We start from the raw sequence: 11,225 nt of genomic DNA, 5'->3' as shown, positions 1-11,225 counted from the left end.
AGAAACTTCTCTGATGAGAGTTGAGGCTACACTGTTCTACTGGTATAAGAACAAATATTTAGAAGACAGTTGATACTGGGTCTTTTAAACAAAATAATACCAGTATGTTTTTCCGTATTGCCTATGACCTCTCCAGGTATGGGTTTTTGGCCAGGCTTATAGTACCAGCCATGAATAACTCCCCTCAAAGCCTCAGAGACTATCATGGAAGAGAGGAAGAAAGACTGAAAGAGCCAGGGGCAGGAGAAAAATACTGTGAAATCATCTATTCTAAAAATGATAGGGTCTCTGCGCTCATAATTTCATAGTAGCCATTGCTGCCTACACAAGACTGGCACAGATCAAGCCAATAAGCCACCAGGTGACTAGGGCGGGGACTCATGGAGCTCCATTGCTAGCTGAGAAACTACTGGCAGTTTGATAACTACTCGGGGAGTGACTCAGTTTTCTTTGAAACGGTGTCCCATGGTACGTTGCCCAAGCTCTAGGATAGTCCTATACTCAATGAGCACGGGAGCAGCCTTAATTAGACCCTGTGGGTTATTACGAATATAGAGGGCTTGATGTTGGGGAAGAGAGTAGGTGTTCCAGGAGTAGATAGGGGAGGGCAGAAGGTGGCTATAGTTTAAATACGTTGTATATATATATATGCAATTTCTAAAAACAAACAAGTAAATACATAAAATGAAGAGTTGGTACTTTGCAAATTATTAAAGCTTCATTTAAAATACTTTACACTCAACCTTGAGTAAGTAAAATATTTTACTCAACCTTTCAGTGTACAACAGTGGCCATTTTTCTCCTTTGTGCTGTGTACATGTCTGCTACACGTCTATATTTAACAACTCAGTACAGGCATGCAGGAATTATTACATGCAAGCGTTCGCAAATTATGACACAGTGACCAAATTTCACCTTTTACTTTCTTTTGTAATTAATTCAGTGTTGGAGTTCAGTGTCATACATTTGTTTGTGTGTTGTCTACAGCTGCTTTCATCCAGCCATAGCAGAGGTGAGTGGGCAAAGAAGGAATTTCATAATGTAAAAATAGTAAAACTTTCACCATCTGACTTTAGAGAACATCTTCTGATCTCTAACCAACTACATAACTACATTCTTGGAATCTTTAAAACCGAGTTTCATCTGGTGATCAACTTCTCAGGAGCATAGGCGCTGTATAAACACTTGGGCTCCAACGCACGTAGGATGGAAGTCGGAGGCAATCAGAGTTCAGGTTGTGCCTAGACTTGCATGCCAATCCAAAAAATTTGTTTCTAATATGGCCTCAAGATGTAGTGGTGGTTTTTGTTAAGATTGGCTGATATTCCGATAAGAGTAAGGGTTATTTTCTTCAAGTTCATTATCAAAGTTACTGTTGACTGGCTAAGAGTCCTGTCATAATTGGATCCATGGCACCTTTCCAGGTCTTCGAAGGAATCAAGAAACTTGGATCCAGACCATAGAGCATGTTTTTGTTTGTTTGTATTTGTTTTGATTCATGGTGACTCTCTTTGGAAAAAACCAGGGAGACTGATCATAATGGAAGGAGTTCAGAACATCTGAGTGGGTAGGGTGTTATGAAATTCTATTCTATCTCTATCATTGGTAGAATTAGTTGCATGGGACTGTAAGAATGGCTAAGTTAACACAGAGGGACAATGACTGCCTCTGACTGTTTAAATACCATTAGCCCCTGGGAGCTCCAGAGTTTGAATACAAATAGCTCTTGGAAGCCAAATGACTTAACTTCTGTAGGCATGGCTTATTGAGATGACCTAATACAATAGGAAAGAGGGTTATTTGTACTATTCTCTGAAAACTCCTCTTCAGGTTTGAAGGGATCTTGGAGACAGATGTGACTTGCACCTGTTATAATGTCATGTTCTTGACTACAAACCATGGAGAATGTTAGGAAAAGAATTCAACCTAAAGAAGCATATTCCATCTCTGCTATTCATTTGGGCCTCCTTTTGAGACTTTAAAAATTCTCCCAACCAAAATAAGAGATGATTTGGAAAATCAGGTAATCATTTATGCTCTTGTTTCTAGTTTTGTTTTGAAAGCTTCATTATAAAAACATTATTTACAACATCAGTGTGTCTTGCACATTAAGTTAAATGTGCTTTCTAGAAACCTACAATGATAAAATCTCAAAATTATGTAAAATATTTAAGAGGAAATATGTATGTATGTATTTCCACCAACTCAGATCTCATAAACTCCTTATGGAGTGCCACTCGATGATGAGAAATGGGCCATGTCTCTTTAAATTCTCTTGTTTATCATTTAAGTGGACTATCATTTTGATTGTATCTCTTTCCTTTAGTTGTGAAGATGTAAAAGAACAAAGTCAAGACATAATATTTTGGTACAGCATGTGCTAGTTTGCTCAGGGGATTTCCACTGCTGTGCTTACCCCCTTCGGGTGGGGCAAGAGATGCTCAAAGGACATCAGAGAGAAATCTAAATAAAGTGCGGGGTGATTAAAGAAAAATGAGAGGCATCACTAATCCTTCTAGAGATTGTGGGTGAGCAATGCTAATTCTGTTTCTTAACTTGCATCCTTTGAAGCTGACAAAAGGCGAAGAACTTCCCCTTTCTTAATCTGTCCTCCATGTCCTCCACATGACAGGCGTATATGGGGTTGCTCTGTCAGTGTTGTTTTCAAGAAAAACTCGGACAGAAAGAAGAAAGGGGGATGAGGAAAACCTCTCTGGGCTTCTGAGAAGTAGGACCCAAGTACAGATGGTCCTCGGGTGTGGCAGTTTGCTAGGATTATCAAATTCCTCTCTTCAGTCATCACTCCCTTTTCTTACTCTTCTTTTATAGTCTTTTGTCTCATGAGTTCTTAAAATGTGGTGAGTCACTAGAAAGGGAAGCTATTTATCATATCTTGCACGCAAACAGAGTCTGAGTATTTCATTGAACTTCAAGTTCCACTTGTTCAAATATCTGGAATCTTCTCTGCTTTTGTCACCACTCAGGGTATCTATGAAATAGGCAAAGTATATAGAAAAGGCTTGTTTCTGTATTGTAAACCCAGTCTTCGTATTCAAACAAAAGCACTGAGGTCTCTGAGAGCTGAGATTCCAGATGCCGGGAGGCTATGGTTAAGTGGAGGGTTGTGTGAATTCTTCATGTGACTATCCTTGTTTTCGGTCTCAGAGTCCACCGGGAAGCCCCCATTATTCATTCTCTTCCACTTAGGAGAGGTAAATCATCTGCTGCAGGAGACTCAGACTGAGCACCTTGTAAAAATGAATTACCTGTTGTTTTTCATCAGTATATAAAAGACTGGAATTCATGATGACATTTTATGTTGGTGGTATTCACCCTAAGTACTTTCTTGACGTTCTTATTGCCATGTCTACTCCCTTCCCACAATAGTCCCACTTCTTCATGACATTAATTCACATGTATTTGTATGAATTATATATAAGTGTATATGTATAAATTCTGCAGGTCAGAGAAAACACTAGATATTTTCTTTTTTTTAATCATAATTGTACTCTTTTTCTTCCTTCTCTTCCCATTACTTTCTTTTCTCTTGACCTCATAATTTTTCCTCTATTTACAAAACATAAAGCACACACACACACACACACACACACACACACACACACACACACACACGCTTACTTAAGAGTCCATGAATGAGATATACTGTGTTTTTTGCTTTCTGAGTCTGGTTTATTTCACTTAGCCATATCTGAAGCCTCATCCATCTTCTCCCAAAAAACAAAATTTCGTTTTTCCTTATGACTCAATGAGACCCCACCTATTCTTTACCCATCCATCTGCTGTCAATGAAAAAGAGCTTGTCTGAATGTTTTTACTTGAAGGGTATAAAATAGTCCTTACACATTTATTAAGATCCCCCAAACAAAAACAATTCAAAAGGCACTTACCTTGCACTTGCAAACTGAAGGACAACAAAGTGTAAAACAACAAACACAATAATAGGTAGGAAATGTTAATCCTGGGTTCAAATCTGATGTTTTCGGAATACCTAAAAACATTTTCAAACGTGTTCTTTCAGATCTGTATTCACAGTCCCCTTTCACTATTTAACTTCCTTTATTAGTACATTTTGTATTTCAGGCATGAAGCAAACTTGGGCACCTGCTTTCTTCTGGAGAAGGTTACTACATCTGCTTAGTGGAGCAAATGGTGACTGAAATGAGATCACTCGAGGGTATCAAGTAGTCGAGGGCGGTTGTAGGGAACCCGTGCTCTAAATGAATAGACTTGTCTTAGCACATTATCAGTTGTGCTGACTCAGTCCCTAGGGCTCTAAGGGGGAGTCCCAGCATCTTGAAGTTTCATTTCTAGGAGCACAACTTTTTCTTTTTGTGGCTCTTCTTACATTTCTCTTTTTCTCCTTACCTCTCACATCTTCAGACTTTTCTTTCTTTCTTTCTTTCTTTCTTTCTTTCTTTCTTTCTTTCTTTCTTTCTCTTTCTCTCTCTCTTTCTTTCTTTCCTTTTTTCTGTCTTTTCTTGCTGGGGCATAGTATGAAATTAGTTGTTAAGCCTTCATAAGATTTCAGACTATAATTTTTGGGCATGACAGACATAGAGTCTGTGAGTACTGGTGCTTTACTCCTTACAAATGACATTTTTATAAGCAAGTTATTATTCAACTTCAGGTTAAGTACAAATTCTGAAAACACTGACAAGGGGGGTTGACTCTTAGGGGAAGTAAGATGCTTTCTGGAAATCCACTCATAGTGCTCCTGTATGGATCAGAAGCAGGCATGAAAATCCCTTCAACTACAGTCTCAGGCCAGTGATGATGCCCTTGACAGGAAAAGCACCCCACAGTCATTTGAGGAAAAGTCTGCACTAAGAGACTGGTGCCCGGTGAGCCTGTGTTGTGCCTGCATCTCTTGTTCTATTAATGAAAGGAAGAAAATGAAAAAAATGATGAAAAAAATGGGAAAGCAAGCACTCTGGAGGAGTTGTACTTTTAGTGGTGATGTGAATGTATGGGTCATGAAGCAAACAGGTAGCCACAACTGTTTCCACCTGTAGGGAAAGGGGGCATTTGACCTAGAAATTAAAGACTGAAACATGAGCTTTGAAGATGAGTGGACCAATATTTGGGTGAAGTAGATTTTGCACTTGGCCAACAAAAAATGTGAAATTTTTAATTACCTCACAGGTATATTATCTGATTTCAGGAAATATTGAACACTATCAAACTTCTATAGTGTCTCAGGTTTGGGTGCTCTATGGATTTCTTGACCTTCCAAGTAATATGTATCAGCAAAAGATCGCATTCTTTTGCTAGAGTTTCAAGAGTGACTGTGACCTAGTTTGAATATCAATGCACCTAGGAGTTAGCCACACAACAAGCCCTTAAATCATGGCTATAAGGAGACCATGTAGGTTTGTCTAAGACTGGATTTGAGTTTATGGGTCATGGGATGGTACAGGATACTGGGCAGTCAACTCATCTCCAGCTTGGCAGTTGGGTGGAGTAATGTGCAACAGTGTGACACTGTCCTTTGCATATTTGCTATTCCCTGTCTTCCCTCTTCAGAAGCAGGTGGGAGAAGACTGGCCATTCATAATCCACTCCCAGTGGCTAGAACACAGTTCTGCCTTTCCTAAGCAGGTTTCCCAGTACTGCCTATTTCTGAGCATTGCTGATCTGTGTTCCAAAGCCATCCTCTTTTTCTCCCTCAACAAATACACAGTATTGTCTATCTGCTTTTTCCCCCCTAACTATTCTGTCTACTGATGAAAACAAACAGCAAGGCTTATAAACTCACCAAATGTAATCATGATCTTATGAAACAGAAGGGAACTTTAGATTTTAAACTAGTGATCATCTTGTGCTTCTCCTGTTTTTTCCATTGTCTAGATTCAGCTTTTCCAATTTATACACAGGGATGAATATCAACTGTTCATTTCTCCATTTCATATCACCAAGGGAAAATTTTTATTCTAAGTAAAATTTTAGAAGAAACTGTACAGTATGCTATGATGAATTTTCAGAGCATCTTAACCAGTGTTCTCTTGCTGTGAAGAGACACCATGACCACAACAATGATTATAAAAGAAAGTATTTAATTGGGGTTTGCTTACAGTTTCAGAATTTTAGTTCATTAACACTGTGGTGGGAAGCATGGAGGTTTGCATTTAGATGCTGAAGCAGTAGCTGAGAACTATATCCTGATCAGTATGAAGAGAGAGAAAAAAAGAAAGAGAAAGAGAGAGGGGGTTTAGCACTGGCTTTTCAAAGCTTAAAGCACTAGGATTTTATGTCTTAAAATGTGACTAAATTTCAAATTGACATAGGGGTGGCATTCATTGTTAAAGCTAATCTTGCCTGAAGGTTTAACTGAAGAGGAAAAGCTACCCTGAATGTAGGAGCCAGTATCTCATAGGCTGGATTCCCATGTTGAATAAATGAATAAAGTGAGTTAAACAGGCAAAAAGCAAGCAAGCAAGCAAGTTCAAAAACAAATTTCTAGTGACATACTTCATCAACAAGGCCACACCTCTTAATCCTTCTAATCCTTTCAAATAGTGCCACTCTCTGGTAATTAAGCATTCAAACATTTGAGCCTATGGAGACCATTATTATTCAAACCATTCCACATAAGTTCCCCTGAAAAGGCCATAGGCCACAAAACGATGTAGAAGGGAGAAAAGGAAAGTTGACCCCATGTTTCAATGATGATATTTTGGAGAAACAAATAATTCCTCCATTTCTTGTTTTAATCATAGGTTTAATTTTCTTTGTTGTTCTTCTCACTGTTCCATGTTTACATTCAAGGTCAAACATCTTGAACCTTTCATGCAAGAAAGAGTTAGTTGCCACCTTTGAAATAAAGATCTCATCTTCCAAGCTAGTAAAAGGTAGGATGAAGATGAAAACAAATGGAAGGATTCTCAGTCCCTTTGTTTCTAAAATGCCAGTTCTTCCAGCCTATAGACAAAAGGCTTCTAGTGGGCTAGAAGACATAAAACAGTGGTTCTCAACCTTCTTAGTGCTGCGACCCTTTAATATATTTTCTCATGTTGTAGTGAACCCAACCCCAAATAAAACTATTTCATTTCTACTTTATAATTGTAATTTTGCTACTGTTATGAATCATAATATAAATATATGACATGCAGGATATCCAATATTTGACCTCCAAAGGTTCTCCCATAGGTTGAGAACCACTGCAATAGAAAAAGTAATAAGAAAAAGGTCGGTACATCCAGGCTAAAGGGCAATGGAGGACTCAGGTGGAAAGTAATGGAATTCAAAATTTTAATCACACACCAACATCTTGTTCTTCTTGGAAGTTAGTCAGATCTCCCCTTTTCATTCTGTATTGATATTGATACTGCCAGAGCCTCAGGGGTCCTAACAAAGATTTCAGTTAAAAAGATTCACCTATTTACCATTTGGATGCACAGAAGGAAATATGTCAGTACTGTTCCTTTCTTTCCATGCCATGACCATGCCCGGGAAGGGAGGTGACTCAGAGCAGAGATAATGGGACATGGTAAAATAGTTTTCATCTTGCAGTTCTTTATGCAGGATGTTGTTTTAAAATGATTTCTACTACTTGAAGTTCAGAAAGCACTGCACTGAACTACCAGAGATAAGGCATGCACTTGGAATCACGCCAGAGTTCAAGTCTTCCTCTGGTGGAGTCTTTCATATGTACTTCTCTAATCTGCAAAATAGGGGCCATTATGCTATTAAAGTACACCATTCGGTGTTGTCACATGTCATTTCGTGCAAAAATTTTCTTTCCTTCTTACTTTAATGATGAGGATCACAAATGCCACAAATTATACTATAGAATATGAAGTTATATGCCTCTTTTTTCAATAATTTTTTACTCCATGCCCTCCCCCACACACAAGGTTTGCATTGTGCCAAGAGAAAATTGTCATAGCAGCAAATGGATCCTTTAGATTTCACTTTCAACTTGTAAAACCACATTCTAGAAGACAGGAAAGAGATCAACTGTCAGGCAATCATGCTTCCCCATCCAACACCATTCTAAACTAATTTACTACACACACACAGACACACACACACACACACATACACACACACACACAGAGATAGAGATAGAGAGAGAGAGAGATACAGAGAGATAGAGACAGAGAGAATGTGTATTAACTTCTGAACTGGAAAGGATGGATGAATTAAGTCAGAATGGAGAGCAGGGTGAATGCTGATAGACCTTCAGCTTGAAACATCACTGTGCTGAGGAGCACCCTCAGAGGCCCAGGAGTTGCAAGAAAAGAAGCAAGTTGACTTCTCTTCTGAATTAAAAAAATTAATTATTATCATTTATTATAATTTATTCAATTTTTTTATTCTGGCTGTGGCCCCTTCCCTCATCTCCTCCCAATCCCACCCTCCCTCTGTCTTCTCCCACTGTGCACCTCCTCTAGTCCACTGATAGGGGTGGTCCTCCTCTTCTTCTGTCTGACCCTAGCCTATCAGGTCTCATCAGTACTGGCTGCATCATCTTCCTCTGTGGTCTGGAAAGGCTGCACCCTCCAGGGGGAGGTGATCACAAGGACAATGCATGGAGAAGACCTAAAAACCCAGCTCAGATGTAGCTCATAGACTCCAAGTAGGGTCAATAGTAAGGGGAGCAAGGACTTTCTCTGGCATGAACTCAGTGGCAGGATCTTCTGAACTTTAAAGAATTTTCTTAAACTATCAAATCCATAGAGAACAAAGGAAAGATTAGCTGCAGAACTTCTTCAAGAAGACTTAAGCTGTTTTCCTCAGTTCCCCCCCCCCCCAGTACTCCAAATAAATGTCTCAGAAAGAAGAACACTTTCAATTCATTTGTAAAAGTTGGAGGATTTGTGACCAAGGTTCACAAATCCTTGTGTGGGGGTCCCAAGAAAAATGCTAAACTTTGTAGACCCCAGCAGATGCAATATGGAGAAATACAAAGTATGGCGGAGGTATCAAAATGAAATCCAGAACTCACACAGGGCAGAGAAAGGAAAGTAGAAAAAATACTTAGTGAAACAAACTAAAATATGAATTCCATCCTGAATAAGCAGTCAAACTTTTCATTGAGACCAGATGAAGAACTGAGTTGCTGATTTGTTGATATAAGGGGCCACATATCTTGCCGCTCTCTGCACCTTGAAATTAGTACACTTTCTAGAGGAATGCCAAGGATGACAAGTCTCAGAAGAAAGGCTTGACAATGCTCAACAGAACTCTGTAAAAACCTCTCATTTTACAGAGACTCCCACCCACCCAAACCTGTACTAGGCAGCACTGTAAGTGATCTGCTTGCAGCAGTTAGAGGAACTCCTTTGCAGAATCCTACTCCACAGGCTCCTTCTGAGAGCTGGTCCTTCAGTAGTCACTCTCCAGCTCACTGCATTTCTCTGTAGCAAGGAGTCATCCAAGTAACAAGGAAGCCTGAGGCCGTTTTAACTGAGCAAAAGGGAGCTGGGTCCAGCGCTCTGCTGTTTATCTTTTTATATGACATAGGTTTCTTGGGGAGTACAGGAACATTTGTCTTAACACTTATCAAATAATAATATAGCCAGGTGCTTTTCCCCCAACAAGTAGAGGATCCTATACCTGTTTTTAAAATGCCATTGGGGCTCCATGCTCAACTGGGGTCTTGGTCTCAGGAGCTGAGTACTCTTTAATATTGACTCTTGAAGCAAATTCCCTTTAAATGTGGGTGAATGAAAAGGATGTTACATGAGTTTCCCAATGACATAAAAGATGCAAAGATGAACTCAAGTGACAACACATGCTGGAAAGAATGTGGAGAAAGAGGAACACTCCTCCATTGCTGGTGGGAGTGCAAATTTGTACAACCACTTTGGAAATCAATATGGCACTTTCTCAGACAATTAGGAATAGTGCTACCTCAAGATCCAGCTATACCACTCCTAGGCATATATCCAAAATATGCTTAAGTATACAACAAGGACATTTGCTTAACCATGTTCGTAGAAGCTGGAAACAACCCAGATGTCCCTCAGTTGAGGAATGGATACAGAAATTGTGGTACTTTTACATAATGGAATACTATTCATCAATTAAAAACAAGGAAATGATGAAATTTGCAGGCAAATGGTGGGATCTAGAAAAGATCATCCCAAGTGAGGTATCCCAGAAGCAGAAAGACACACACAGGGTATATACTCACTTATAAGTGGATACTAGACATATAATATATGATAAACATACTAAAATCTGTATAACTAAGGAAGCTAATCAAGGAGGACCCTGGGTAAGATGGTCAGTCTTCATTCAGAAAGGCAAACAGGATGGACATCAGAAGAGGGAGAAAACAGGGAACTGGACAGGAGCCTATCTTAGGGGGTGCTGAAAGACTCTACCCAGCAGGGTATCAAAACATATGCTGAGATGCATAGCCAAACTTTGGGTAAAATACAGGGAGTCTTATGAAGGAAGGGGGAGATAGAAAGACCTGAAGGGGAAAAGAACTCCACAAGGTTAGCAACAGAACCAAAAAGTCTGGGCACAGGGGTCTTTTCTGAGACTGATATTCCAAATAAGGACCATGCATGGAGATAACTTAGAAGTAGCCCATGGCAGCTCAGTGTCCAAGAGGGTTCCTCAAGGAACAGGGACCATCTCTGACATGAACTCATGGTCTGGCTCTTTGATCACCTCCGCCTGTGAGGGGAGCAGCCTAGCCAGGCCACAGAGGAAGACAAAGAAGCCAGTCCTTTTAAGACCTGATAGACCTGAGTCAGATGGAAGGTCAGGAGGACCTCCCTTATCATTGGACTGGAGGAAGGGCATAGGAGAAGAAGAGGGAGAAAGGGTGGCATTGGGAGGGGGTGAGGAGGGGGCTACAGCTGGGATACAAAGCTTCTGAATCATTACAGAAAATGTAAAGTTTAGGATGTCCAGCTTTGTCCTCCGTCTGTAGACTCAGCGTGTCTTAGCTGAGGCTGAGGGGGAAGAGTTAATCCCCTGCATATTTTAGATATAGAGTTGGTGCAGAACCAATGCTTATTTCTTTCTGCTACTGCACCATAAGCTCCCACCAGGAGGCCATCATCAGCTTTGAATCTTAAAGCTCCTTTCCACTCTCCTTGCCTGTCCATACCAGCTACTGAAAACTCCTTTCTCATAGTTTAGTGAATTTAAAGTTTTTCCACAGTCTTACACTGAGAATAAAACTAAACTAGATTAGCAGATATATAAAGCAATCTACGGAGCTTAGTTTTCTCTTCCTTGTT

The sequence above is a fragment of the Meriones unguiculatus genome, chromosome 3, assembly GCF_030254825.1.
Source record: "Meriones unguiculatus strain TT.TT164.6M chromosome 3, Bangor_MerUng_6.1, whole genome shotgun sequence".
NCBI classification, from domain to species: domain Eukaryota; kingdom Metazoa; phylum Chordata; class Mammalia; order Rodentia; family Muridae; genus Meriones; species Meriones unguiculatus.
The sequence above is the reverse complement of the archived record's forward strand: the minus strand, read 5'-3'. Positions refer to the sequence as shown.